The 13,916-nt window shown below is 35.3% G+C and overlaps 1 protein-coding gene across 1 annotated transcript in view; it reads right to left on the reverse strand.

Annotated features, from left to right (window-relative positions):
* Cals (calsyntenin 1) overlaps window positions 1-13,916 on the reverse strand; it is a 457,567-nt gene that overhangs the window by 238,070 nt on the left and 205,581 nt on the right. The window lies entirely within an intron of this gene.

Here is a 13,916-nt window from a genome sequence, read left to right on the forward strand (position 1 = left end):
TTTAAGTCTTATCGTAAGTTTTTGTTTTGTGGAAGACTCTTACGATTTTTTTTTGTTTCTTTTGGAAACAACAGTTTTAGACTAAACTGTTTGTGTATCGATTATGGTTTGTATGCCATAAACCCATTTTCTTTCTTCTTCTCCAAGATTGTGTATTAACGGTTTGGATTTATTTTCTTCTTTTGTCCTTCTGGAAGTCTTCTTGCTTGGAAATTTTCCACTGTGATCAATCCCAGAGGATATTCTTATGGAACTATTGGCCATCCTGTCTTTCTTCTTTTGCGTTAGTTCAATTTTCAACCAGTGGTTGGAAATTCATTCATTGCTTGACTGTCATAGTCAACTTTATTATTGTTTGATGCTATTTAGGTTGTCTACCTAGTGGATAACCATAGCGAAACTTGCTAAAGCTACTTAGTAGGCCACCCGCCTTTGTTGAGCTGGAAGCATCCTTCTTTTCGCTTTCAGAAACTTTAACACTGGTCTGTTCCACACTTTTGGTTAGGTTAGAGCCATATTTATGGAAATCTGCCATTGGTCGTTGTGCCTAATAGCCAACGAACTGTACCTGATGTCGATTCATCAAATCGAGCATCCAGTTTAATTTTGCATGTAAATATGTCGTGATTTTTGTTTATATTTTTTTGTTTTATTAAGACCTAAAAGCTTATCAACCTGTCAGTGTTTCGTCGGAAAATTCAGATTTGTCTGAAACCGAATAAATCAGTTTTCTTAAATTTTTAATACCTTTCTTCTAAAATGTTCAGTCCATTCTTAAATTTTAATTTTTTAGTTGATTCCCTTTACGCCTTTGCGTACTTAATCTTTGCTACCTTCTCCAGCGACTATTCAACCCCTCCGTGGCCCGTGTACAGGAAGAGTTGCGCTAACGCGAACTTTATCCTGGAGAGGATTCGTTTCCTTTCCAAATTTTTTTGGCGTGGGGTCAGTACAGCACTGATACCCTAGTACTTAGTACATTGAATACCACTTTGCTTCGGCAAATCTGTCCCTTAGTGCTTCTTTCCCTTCAGGAAGTTGACACGTTTCAATTTTTTTTTTGAGCTGTCTCGACAACCCTTGTTTTATGTCGGTGGTGTTGACTATTAGTCAGGGACCATCCTGCTATAGTCAAGTGGATTAGTGGACCTATCCCTATTCCAATTAATAATTTTGTGTATCTCAGATGTTGTCGCAAAGAGACGAGCCTCTGGAAGTAGTGTAGGAGACTCCGCACGTCGATCTCCAGAGCAACTCAGTTTGGCTCGCACCCCAGTTCGTTGAACTGTTTTACTTTTTATTATTATAATATTGATCATTTATTGTGTTCAATATGTCTATATATATATATATGTATATATGTCGTATTTCTTTTCGACATAAATTTTATTTTTATCTTATCTTATTCTACTTCGGTACCATTTTCTTTCTAGTTTGTATAGATCGAGATCTTGAGTTTATGCTACCCCGACCAAGAACCTATATTGATTTTAAGGGTGTTTGCAAAATTTAATCTCATTTTATTTTTAGAATGCCTTGGTAGAATGTGATATTTTTATGCTTATGGTAGTTTATATTACAATAAATTGTACATACCTTTAGTTGTCTTCAAGTGGATACAAAATTCAATTTATCTTATTTTACGGATTTATAAATCCAAGTAATTTTTTTGGTATCTATACCAAAGATATCAAGATTCCTCTGTCTAGTTACCAATGATAGTTCATTATAGTATCTGTTCATTTTGCCTAAGTTTTACTCTTAGTGTGAAGACCTTCGAATTTCGACTCTCTATTTGAAACCCCCCAAAATAATGTTTGAAAAGATTATTGCTGTCTAACATCCTATATTCTGAATGGCCAGACACTGAGGAAGGCTAGGGATGAAGTAAGCGGATTCCCGCTAGTTGACTCGTCGGAATGATAAGCCATTCATAATTGTATTTCAGTAATAAATCTAGAATAACAGCCTCCCGCGTCAGGAAACTTTTTTTAGTTCTCCAATACCTGTTTAGTTATGTAATCTAGAATTATTTAGACCCCACCCGAAGTTGACCCTACCCGAAGTTGACCTACCGATGTTGTCCCTATTATAGGCGGATGATACACGTTAGTTATCACAAATTCTAGTTGTCATACTAATAACTAAACATCAGCTTTTTTTGTTTCTAAATATAGATGTGTCTTACAGAAATTCTGATGTCTACCTTTCCCAGTAAACTTAATAAGGCTTGTCTTTGTAGAACTTTAATGTACCCAATTTTGAACTATTAGTAACTCTTTCCTTTTATTTGTGTATTTCTAAATGTGTCTATAATGACGCGCTGCGTTATTACCTTATGTTATTCGTGGATTAAGTCATAGATGAAAGACTCTATGCTTCCGAACAAACGATGACACATTTGTATTTTGTATCTTATTGCGTTAATGATACGATTGTATTATTATTCTTATGTTATTCGTGGATTAAGTCATAGATGAAAGACTCTACGCTTCCGAACAAACGATAACATTTTTTTTTTTTGTGTTTTATTGTGTTAGGTCTCATAACGACTACGCAGTAAATTATCTGTTTTGTATCTTGGTGACAACACTAGTATGTTTTGCTTTATATTACTTATGAAATTTCGAATGGTAATATCTTAATTATATTATTTCGATTAAATGCGAGCATTTGGTCTCAAATAATGATTTGTAGATATGTTTTGTTTTATTTCGCTTTGTTCATGATATTGGTTATAGGTGAAATACCCTATGCATTTTGAGAGTGAGAATGCAATTTTTTTTGTTTACATTTTTATAGTTGAGTCATTTCTATGCGTTCTGTTTCGCTTTGTTCTGAAATCTTTGAGTTGTTCCCACGTGAGTTGTGAAAGAAGGATTCTGTGAGTCCAGATTGTAGCTACATTTGTCCATTCTGTTTGTCTTACCTCTCCGTATATCTATTTCCACTTTTGAAAAGGTTAGTATGGTGTGCCACCATGCCTAGTCCGATTCCACGCTGGTACCCAGTTGAAATCGTGGGGAGGGCTGTGTAACCGTTTCAAAAGATTTAAAAGAAACTCATTATATATTTCGATTATTTTTTTTTAAATAAAACTTCTAACCCCATCTATCTGTCAAGTACCTACTTGTAGCCGACTCAAGGTTTCTTCTGTAATTCCCAAATATATCCGGTAGATGAGCATATTTTTCAACTTGTCGCTCACACCCAATTTCCAGATTCAGGCGCCATGACAGCGCTTCGCTCTTTTCTGTTAAGACCGTCCAACCGTTAAGACGTGTTTTATAAAGTGGGTCTCAATTCAGAGACCCTTATTGGAGAGGCTATAATGCTGCTATTATATTTCTAATACTCGTCGCAAGATAGTATTGCTATGGAGTTATTCCAGATCATGGCCCAGTAGCAGTATCTTTTTTTGGAATCCCTAACCCCTCTTATCTAGGATGGTGGTGATTTGATATAGTACGTAGCTGAATCAATGGTTTATTTGGTGACATTAAATAAGAAGAGAAACAGAGCAGATTAAGGTTGTACCAATTTTTATTATACCTACTTTCAAGACAACAGAAATGATTATGAACTCAAAAAAAATGAAAATATAGTGAAGTGTTCTAATTTAATTTAAAGGTTTATTTTCTTCATTGTTGCTAGTTGATAAATAACTATATTATTTTCAATGTAAACAAATTTCGAAATTTGGGGTTAATATATATATATATATATATATACATTCATTTTCTTTATAACCAATTCTTAATTTAATACGATACAAAGATTTTTTGTTTATGATAATGTTAACACAAAATAATATTTTGGAATCCCTTTGGGATGACGTAACTTTTAATGTTTTCTTTTTGTTCATTGCTAAGAAATAATAAAGAATAGTTTTCTTGTACACTTTCAATAAATCTTAATTTTTTTTTGCTCTTCCCCTTTGAGGATAAACCAGGGGTGGCGTCCAATAATAAATTATAATTTCATATTATCTAATTGTGCTTGAATTTAAAATACGATATAGTTTCTATAACCCCGCCCTAATTCTCTTCGACAACAAGCGATTCTGGCCTTGTAATATTATTGTAGCACGGCAAGCGTTACACAATTAGTTTGAACGTATGCAACAGTTTATCGATCTTGGTGGGACATATTTTGAAAAGCAATAAAGTACTTTAAAGTCTATATATTTTTTGTCTTTATGGCTATATGAAAAACTAAAAAGACAACCCTCGTACCGTACCGCCTTCGAACTTTTCGTATACTATTTTGTGTTTAACTTCGCGAAATACTTCAAATGTGTGGTTTTAACTTCCTAAATAAAATTTAATCTGTTGCACATTTAATATTTTTGTTTTTCAACTAGTGTCTTAACTGGCTGACTCCAAACATAAACTTACCAAAAACCGCTGCACCTAAAAACTTTATCTTCCAGATTTAAACTTTTCTAACCAATCCAACTTTATAGTTTGGCGGTTTTATCAATTTAAAAACTTTACTTGAAGCATGATTTTAGAGCTAAAACTTCTCATACTTTTCTAAGTAACAATCTTTGTAAAAATTTGGATATTGTTTGTTATTCAACTAGTTCTTGGTTACTTTCAGTAAGTCTTTTTATTATAGGTACTGTTACAACCAAAAGCGTGAGGATTGCTTTATCTACTATCAACAATAAAAACTTTTTCGTTTCTGGTTGTTTTAGGTCTCTGTAGGTATTACACAAACTTCTCTGCGATATTTTATTACATTCTTCTTTAATTTACAGTATGAAATAGCATTTATCACTAATTTGTTTAATTATTAAACCCTTATAAAAAACAACGAGTGGGGCCAAAGTAAAATTATTTCGTGCGTTACAATTTGTAAATTGTATCTGTTGTCATATCTTGTATATCAAAGAATTGCTTCAACAGAAAAATATAGTAGACATGTATTGTGGAAATTTTGCAAAAATACCGTTCAAATTTTTTATTTTATATATGGATGATTTTAAGGTATTTTTTAAAGACGAATATTTAGAATTCCTTGAGCAAAAACATTGCGACAAACATCTCCTTGTTTCATATTTTAATAATATGAAGATGCTAGCTAGGACCAACGACCACTTCATAGGTACCAGATGATAAAGGTAGGTAAAAACAGTCCTAACTTTTCTTATAGTCTCAGTGCTTATTTTTACGTATTGTAACGAAATAGCCCATCTCCGATACGTCATAATTCTTAGAAGGACGAATCTAGAAAACGTAAGATTCGGCATGTCAATAGCGCCCGTCCTTCGGACGGGAGACAATTAGAGGTGTGACAACGCCAGAATGTTCTCGAAAAGTAACTTTATTATATATATGTAACGTTGTTAGGAGTGAGTTTAGTCGTTAAGATACTACCGAACTGTAAAGTTATAAATAAATATATGTATATAAATTCGAACCGCTCGTTTTATTTAAAAACGCTACATTGGTGTCACGGTGTGAGGATAATTGATTTATTTAAAAATAAATTCAGCAGTGACTTGTGAAAAAGACTTTTGTACATTTTAAAAAAAAGTACGCGTGCCTGACCAAAGATGCTGCTAGTACAACTCTCAGTAAAACAGTTGCGTGAGCAGCTAGAAGAACGCGATGAAGATTGCAGCGGGTCCAAGAAGATCCTCCAAGAACGACTGAAGAATGTTCTTAACAAGAATGGAGATGACCCAGAGACATTCCATTTTCAGTCAGCAGAAGAAGCAGTTTTAATGAAGATCGAAGAGAGTTTCAGAAAAAATGATAAGAAATTTGAAAACGTCTCTCAAATGATAGAAGAATCTTCTAAAAGAGATGATAATAAATTAGAGAATGTTCCCAAAAAATTCGATGAAACATTCGAAAATGTATTTAGAAGATTCGACGAGACTTCACAAATAATTGAAGAAATATGTATTCAAAACAATGAGAAATTTGAAGAAGTCTCGAGAAAATTCGATAAGATACAGAAAAATGTAAACGACAAGATAGGAGAAGTAGAAGAGAAGATCAAAAAATTAGAGACCATGATAACTAACACGAAAGTGCTACCACCAGTTAATACAGTAGCCTTAGATCCGGTAGTGAAAAAAGAATCACCGAGAGACGAAATGACAAATCATATGAGATTCAAATTGCCACCATTTAATGGAAAGTCCTCTTGGTCCATATACCTTAGACAATTTGAAGCTATTGCGACAGCCAATCATTGGACAGAACAAGAAAAAGCTGTTTCCTTGACTGCCGCTTTACGAGGTGATGCTGCGGATATCCTAAGATCAATTCCTAAGGGTCAAGAAAAATGTTACCAGACCTTGTTCACTCGACTAGATAAACGTTACGGAGATGCCCATCTACAACCAGTCTACAAAGTACAAATAAGAAGTAGAATCCAACGAGCAAGTGAGAGTTTGCAAGAATTTGAAGCAAATATTGCTCGTATAGCGCTGTTGGCCTATCCAGAGGTACCAGACAACATTTTGGAAGAAATTGCTGTAGATGCCTTCGTCAATGGGTTAAGAGACATTGAACTACAGAAAGCTTTACGACTAGCAAGACCGAAAGTTTTAGATGAAGCGCTCGCTATTGCCTTAGAACATGAAACAGCTAGTCAACTTTCACGGAGCTATCGAGTACAAACCTCTGAAGAGAGCGACAAACAAAACGAGAAACGTCTGGAGGAAATCGTACGGAAAGTAGTTCGTGACATGATGCCGAAGAGACGTGAACCCAGATGTTGGAATGGTAACGACGTAGGTCACATTCGTCGTAAATTGCAAGAAAATAATACAACAGTCAGAAAGATAGAACAAATCAAACACAGGGCTGGAAAAAGTCATTCAAATGCCGATGCTCAGTCAAGACGGCCATACAGTGCAAATCGTAATCATTGTCTTAAATTGGAAGAACGACTTTGCCCCGTGAGACGAACCACCGTCATTAATGAGCAATGGCAGCCTCAACAGCTACAAGACGCTCAAGCAAATGATCCATGTATAAAAAGAGTATTGGATTGGATGCGTCGAAGTGAAAGACCTTCTTGGCATGACATTAGTGCATGTAGTCCAGAAGTCAAGTGTTACTGGAGCCAATGGAATTGCCTAGTGCTGAAAGATGATCTTCTGTATAGAACCTTTGAGAACGATGATGGTACAGAAACTAAGCTTCAGTTGATTGTACCTAAAAGTAAAGTGTCAGAAGTATTGCGTCAGTTACATGACGGTGCATCAGGTGGACACTTTGGTATCACGAAGACTCTGCAAAAGGTTCGAGAACGGTTCTATTGGGTGAACTGTAAAGATGATGTAATAAGGTGGTGCCGGAAATGTGAACTGTGTGCAACCAGTAATGGTCCAGTTGGTAAAAAGAGGGCACCCATGAGACAGTACAATGTTGGTAGTCCTATGGAAAGAGTAGCAATCGACATTGCAGGTCCACTTCCAGAGACAAATGATGGAAATAAATATATCCTGGTAGCCATGGATTATTTTACGAAATGGACTGAGGCCTATGCGATACCAAATCAAGAAGCTGCTACTGTTGCAGAGGTACTTGTTAAAGAATTCTTTAGCCGATTTGGTGTTCCCTTGGAGATCCACTCCGACCAAGGGCGAAACTTCGAGTCAACCCTTTTCCAAAACGTTTGTAAATTGATTGGTGTCAATAAGACCAGGACGACAGCCCTGCATCCTCAATCAGATGGAATGGTCGAGAGAATGAACCGAACGATGGGTAAACACCTGTCCAAAGTTGTATCAGAACACCAAAGAGATTGGGACCAGCACATTCATTTATTCCTAATGGCCTATCGCTCGGCCGTAAATGAAACTACAGGCCAGACTCCAACCTGCCTGATGTTAGGTCGTGAAGTTCGTTTGCCCTGCGACCTAGAGTTTGGCTGCAGACCTTCCGAAGAACATGTTGCAAGCGAAGATTATGTCGACCGCCTGAAGTTAAGAATGAACAACATTCATGAACTTGCCCGACAACACATCCAGATAGCCAGTGACAGAATGAAAGATCAATATGATTCTCGATGTAAGAGTGAAAGCTATGAAGTAGGTGATCTTGTTTGGCTTTATAATCCACAACGTCGTCGAGGCTTGTCTCCCAAACTGCAAAGACAATGGGAAGGTCCATATGAAATTAAAAAGAAAATAAATGACTTAATATTCCGAATTAAGAAGTTGCCGAAAGGTAAACCAAAAGTAGTTCACATAAATCGTCTTGCACCATATGCTGGCTCAAATGAAACAGAAGAAGCACGAACCCTTCAACATGAGATCAAAGATGACCGGCGACCAAGCTTTAATGAATTTATGTCAAATTACGCAGAGAGAAAGAGTGCTAGATTCGGCGTGACAACAGAAGTTCAGCAGGATCTTTTTAGTGTTCCGCATAACGTCTCTCTAGCCCACTGTGTTGCCCAAGATCTTGAGATGACTAACGGAATCTCATCCGTATTTTATAAGAAATTCGGTCGTTTGGACGAGTTAAAAAACCAGCAACCTAAAGTTGGAAGAGTACTGAGATTAGAAGATGGTTCTCGATCTTTGCTGTATATGGTGACCAGGAAGTCATATAAAGTCAGGGCAAGCTACGAGGATATATGGCGTGCTCTAACTAATTTGAAGAGAATTGTGTGCAATTACGACATCAAGAATTTGGCCTTACCCAAGATAGGCCATGCACTAGATAATCTGGACTGGAAGATTGTCAGAAGCATGCTTGAAGTGATCTTCCGAGAAACCGGCGTACGAATTACTGTGTGTTGCATTAACCCGATGAGATCGTATCCTTCAAAGTCAGTAGACTGTTATTTCTTTCTAAAGGGTTCATGCAGAGCTGGAGAGTCCTGTAGATTCCGCCATCCTGTGCCTACATATAGAGTTGCTGATCGGGACGATCAGATTTAAGAGGGGAGCAGTGTAACGAAATAGCCCATCTCCGATACGTCATAATTCTTAGAAGGACGAATCTAGAAAACGTAAGATTCGGCATGTCAATAGGACGGGAGACAATTAGAGGTGTGACAACGCCAGAATGTTCTCGAAAAGTAACTTTATTATATATATGTAACGTTGTTAGGAGTGAGTTTAGTCGTTAAGATACTACCGAACTGTAAAGTTATAAATAAATATATGTATATAAATTCGAACCGCTCGTTTTATTTAATCACGCTACAGTATGTTTTAGAAAATATTGTTAAACATTAGACAAGGCGAAAAGCTCAGGTTCGTTCAGAAAAATATTCCCTGTAGAAAATTAGTTATATTTTCTACAATAGTCTGTTTATTATTCTAATAATTATAATTATTCTCAATAATATATCTTAATAAATTAGAGACTATGCGATCAGCACGACATTCCTTCTTCGTGCTGTTTCGTATCAGCTGCGCCTGTCAGTATTTCTGATTCAAAATATTCAAACCCAACTACCCTTATTAAGGCCACTTCGTTTTTGCCTTCTCAAATAGAAGCACACAAGTCAAACCTTATTTTTCAACTTCTCAAATGGAAGCAAGTTATAGTTCTCACGCTTCTCAAATAGAAGCATTTTTCAAATAACTTATTTCACTAAATAGTTAATTAACTATATTAAATTCAGTGTCTGTGCATCGAATATGTAAGTACCTGAAATTATTCTTTTATACAGAAGAGAATCTACAGTTTTGTGCCAACATATCATAAATGCCGGTCCGACAAATTACAGGGTTGCCGGATATACAACAAACAATAAACTTTCTTTTTCTATAAATCGCATATATTTAGCTTTAAGAACAATTAATATAAACAGTTGTATGTATTAAGAACATTTTATATGAACATTTATGTTTTATTATTATAAAGGGGTGATTTGTTGGCGATTCCGCTACTTCTATTTATTTCTGTAAATAATATAATAAAAATATTTCTAGCTTAATTCTTATTTTAATTATTCTACTTTTAACTTTACTATTCACTATATTATTACTAATCCGCAATTTTGCGCCCTATTGGTCGCTGGTCGTTCGAGGTTTTATTTATTTTTTATCTACCAAATGTAGGAAGGTGGGACTATAATTTTTCAAATATTAACTTGTAAATCATCGAACCAGCTACCTCACCCTTTCCCCTATATTCCCATAAAATTTGTTTGAATAATCACTTTCATAAGATACCCCAAAATAAGGTTTAAGAGGTCGCCCAGGCGAAAACCTGTTCAAATTTTTTTAAACAAATTGTAACAATCAATTTGTTCAGCACGGAAATTTTTTTTAATTTTGTTGATCATTCCGAACAAAATAGGTCTCTCGTAATTTTGCTGTAAATTTGATCAAATTATAAACAATTTAAAACTGAAAGAGCCAAGAATTACGATTTTCAAGGCTCAAAAATACACGTCAAAAATATTATTTTTGTATTCAGCAAGGGCCTAAATTCAAGTTCATACCTTGTTCTATCATTTCCAGATAAGTTTATTTCATTTTAAAACATTGTTTTAACCGTTAATATAGCGCTTATGACAGGACGGGGTGTCGGCTGCATCGTGTATAAGAGAGAGAAACAAGATCTATGGCAGTTTTGCTGCTTTGAATTCTCATTGTACAAATAAGTACCCGCCATGCCATACGCGCTTCATTAAAAATTAAAAAACAATGTTTTAAAATCAAATAAGTTCAGAATTTTTATCGGTGGCTGATACAAGAAGGCTTGAACTTGAATTTAGGTACTTGGTGATTTCAAAAATAATATTTTTTCTTAAATATTTGGGCTTGAAAATCGTCATTTTGCGTTTTTTTTTTCAGTTTTGAATTATTTATAACTCGAAAACGATCAATTTTAGAGAAAACTTACAAAGGACCTTTTTGGTCAAAATGATCAAAAAAAAATTATCCGGGCCGAAAAAATTTATTGTTACAATTTATTTAAAAACATTGTTTAAAAAAGTTGAACAACTTTTCACCCGAGAGACCCATTGAACCTTATTTTAAGATACTTATCCCACGAAAGTGATTATGCAAAAAAAATCTCATTGGAATATTTTTCTAAACGAACCCGAGCTTTTCGCTCATAAATCATTTTTCATAAATCAACAACGGTTTGCTCATAATTTTCATTACGAGTTCAAATGTACCATAATGTGGGGTAAATTCGAACGGGTTATATAAATTCGAACGCCCCGCGTTTATTCCAGATTTATCTAAAAAAAAACGAATGTTATCAACTTCAGTCGACTGCCTTTAGTACGTGCTTAAAGGCGCGTTTTCACGGGTCGATCTAGGTTGAACGATTTGGATCGTTCGACCATAATTCGATCTGTGTGGAAAGCAAAAAGGTTTACACGATAGGCGATAAATGTTGAATTAATTGTGGTACAAAACGGCATCACTTGAAATGATTAATGTAGGTGTGCAATTAATTTGTTGCGCAATTTGTATGTTGTTGTAATATTTTTTATTTTATTTTTCAAATAATTTTCAGACATATTCGGTTTATTCATATGTTGTAGAATTGCTTGCAATGCTGCTCGCCTCGCTTGAAGATTGCTATAAAGCTCAGTTTGTGGATTCCATAATACATCATAGTTTTATTAAGCATCCAAAAATCTTGCCATGTCTGCATCTGACCATTTTCACTCATTTTTTCCCAAAATTACAGCTTGTCGCACTAAAAACAACAACTGTATACACGCTAGAAGTACTCTACTCGGCTTTCTGCACGTTGTGTTTTCGTTCGACGAGATTGACGAGTTGACGATTTCATAATCGACCTAAATCGTTCAATCCAGATCGACCCGTGAAAACTCGCCTTAAAGGCGCGTTTTCACGGATCAATCTGGGTTGAACGATTTAGGTCGATATTTAAATTGAAAGCAAATTGAATATGTAAACCATAAATCGACTTGGCCGTTCGGCGGAGTGAGTCGATTCGACGGAAGTAGAAAGACTGTCTACTTTTGATGGGCGATTGTCGCCGAATCGATGACGAACGACTGGAATCGAATGTGTAAACATCTCGTCGAACGAAACGAAAACACAACGTGCAGAAAACCGAGTAGAGTACTTCTAGCGTGTATACAGTTGTTGTTTTTAGTGCGACAAGCTGTAATTTTGGGAAAAAATGAGTGAAAAATGGTCAGATGCAGACATGGCAAGATTTTTGGATGCTTAATAAAATTATGATGTATTATGGAATCCACAAACTGAGCTTTATAGCAATCTACAAGCGAGGCGAGCAGCATTGCAAGCAATTCTACAACATATGAATAAACCGAATATGTCTGAAAATGACTTGAAAAATAAAATAAAAAATATTACAACAACATACAAATTGCACAACAAATTAATTGCACACCTACATTAATCATTTCAAGTGATGCCATTTTGTACCACAATTAATTCAACATTTATCGCCTATCGTGTAAACCTTTTTGCTTTCCACACAGATCGAATTATGGTCGAACGATCCAAATCGTTCAACCTAGATCGACCCGTGAAAACGCGCCTTAAAGAACACAGTCAGCTGAGTGCACTGGTGGTAACGAACGCTTTTTGACTGGTAGGTAAAAATTTGGTTAATTTTATTATCGTATGCGATTTTTTATCTATGCGCCGCAAGCAAACAATTGTACCTTTGGTTTATCAGGCTCAATTACGTTAAAGATTTGTTGTACATATATTCTTTTGTGCCTTTTGAAGACATTTTTTATGTTCTATTGTAAAATACCTGTAATTTGAAAAGATTTCTATAAAATATATTTCATTTCAGTGGGGCGAATTCGAATATGGTAAGGACGTACAAAAAATGGCTAGGTGCCACGAATTAGAATTATGCAGAGCCATCATTGAAAAAGGCGCTAAAAGCGATTACAGAAAGAAAAATGACGTATAGCTAAGTTTCAGAGGTATACAATATTCCCATAGCAACACTCTGCAATAAAGTAAAACAAAAACATCCCTTGCATGCTGGAGGTTGTACAGCTTTAAATAAAGAAATAAAATATTCTTTCTCTGGGAATTAAAAAAGCAGCAGGGTCGGGGTTTCCCCTTACCAGATTTGACATCCATATGTTGATCAAGCAGTGACCTCAGTATCCTGGATACTGAGGGTAAAACTATCAAATGCTTTAAAAATAGCATACCTGGCGTTGACTGAATCTATATGTTTTTAAAAAGACACCCAACTTTAATCCAACGTATATGTAAGAATATAAAACGTATTCGAGCAGATCGGAGTCCTGACATTATCAATAATTATTTTGATAATTTATCAAACAAGACGTACACCGTGTAATATCACTATGACAAAACAAAGCTGGCTGATAACCCCGGCAAAGGGTAAAAAAAAATTTAATAAAAAACAATTAGTCCTGTCACCTTTAGTCCAGTCACCTTTAAATACGTGTAATACAACTATGCGAAGAAAACAACATCGAGTTTATTCTTCTACCACCAAAAGCAACGCATCTATTACATTACAACCACTAGATGAAGCGTTCTTTGGTCGTTTCAAAACAACATGGCTTAAAATTTTGACAGAATGAAAACAACGAAATAGAGGCGTTCTTCCGAAATAAGAATTTTCAAAACTGCTAAAAAGACTTGTAAACGATGTAGGAGTAAATGCTATTAACAATACTGTTTCCGGGTTCAGAACCTGCGGAATAATTCTATGTGGCAGAATAAACTTCCAAAACTTATCGATGATTAGCTAGTGGAGCAAAAAATGCGTATGGCAATTGATCGACGTTGGTTCACGACATTTGTCAATTTTAGAACAGAATCAAGGACACTGTAAAACCAACAGAACATTATTGTTGCACCAGGAAAATGAATTACTACACGTGAATAATAATTAATAATATTTTCTAAATATACGTAAAAATAAGCAATGGGACTTTAAGAAAAGTACAAAAATTATTGGATTAGTTCCTAG

Source organism: Diabrotica undecimpunctata, chromosome 3, assembly GCF_040954645.1.
Source record: "Diabrotica undecimpunctata isolate CICGRU chromosome 3, icDiaUnde3, whole genome shotgun sequence".
Lineage (NCBI taxonomy): Eukaryota > Metazoa > Arthropoda > Insecta > Coleoptera > Chrysomelidae > Diabrotica > Diabrotica undecimpunctata.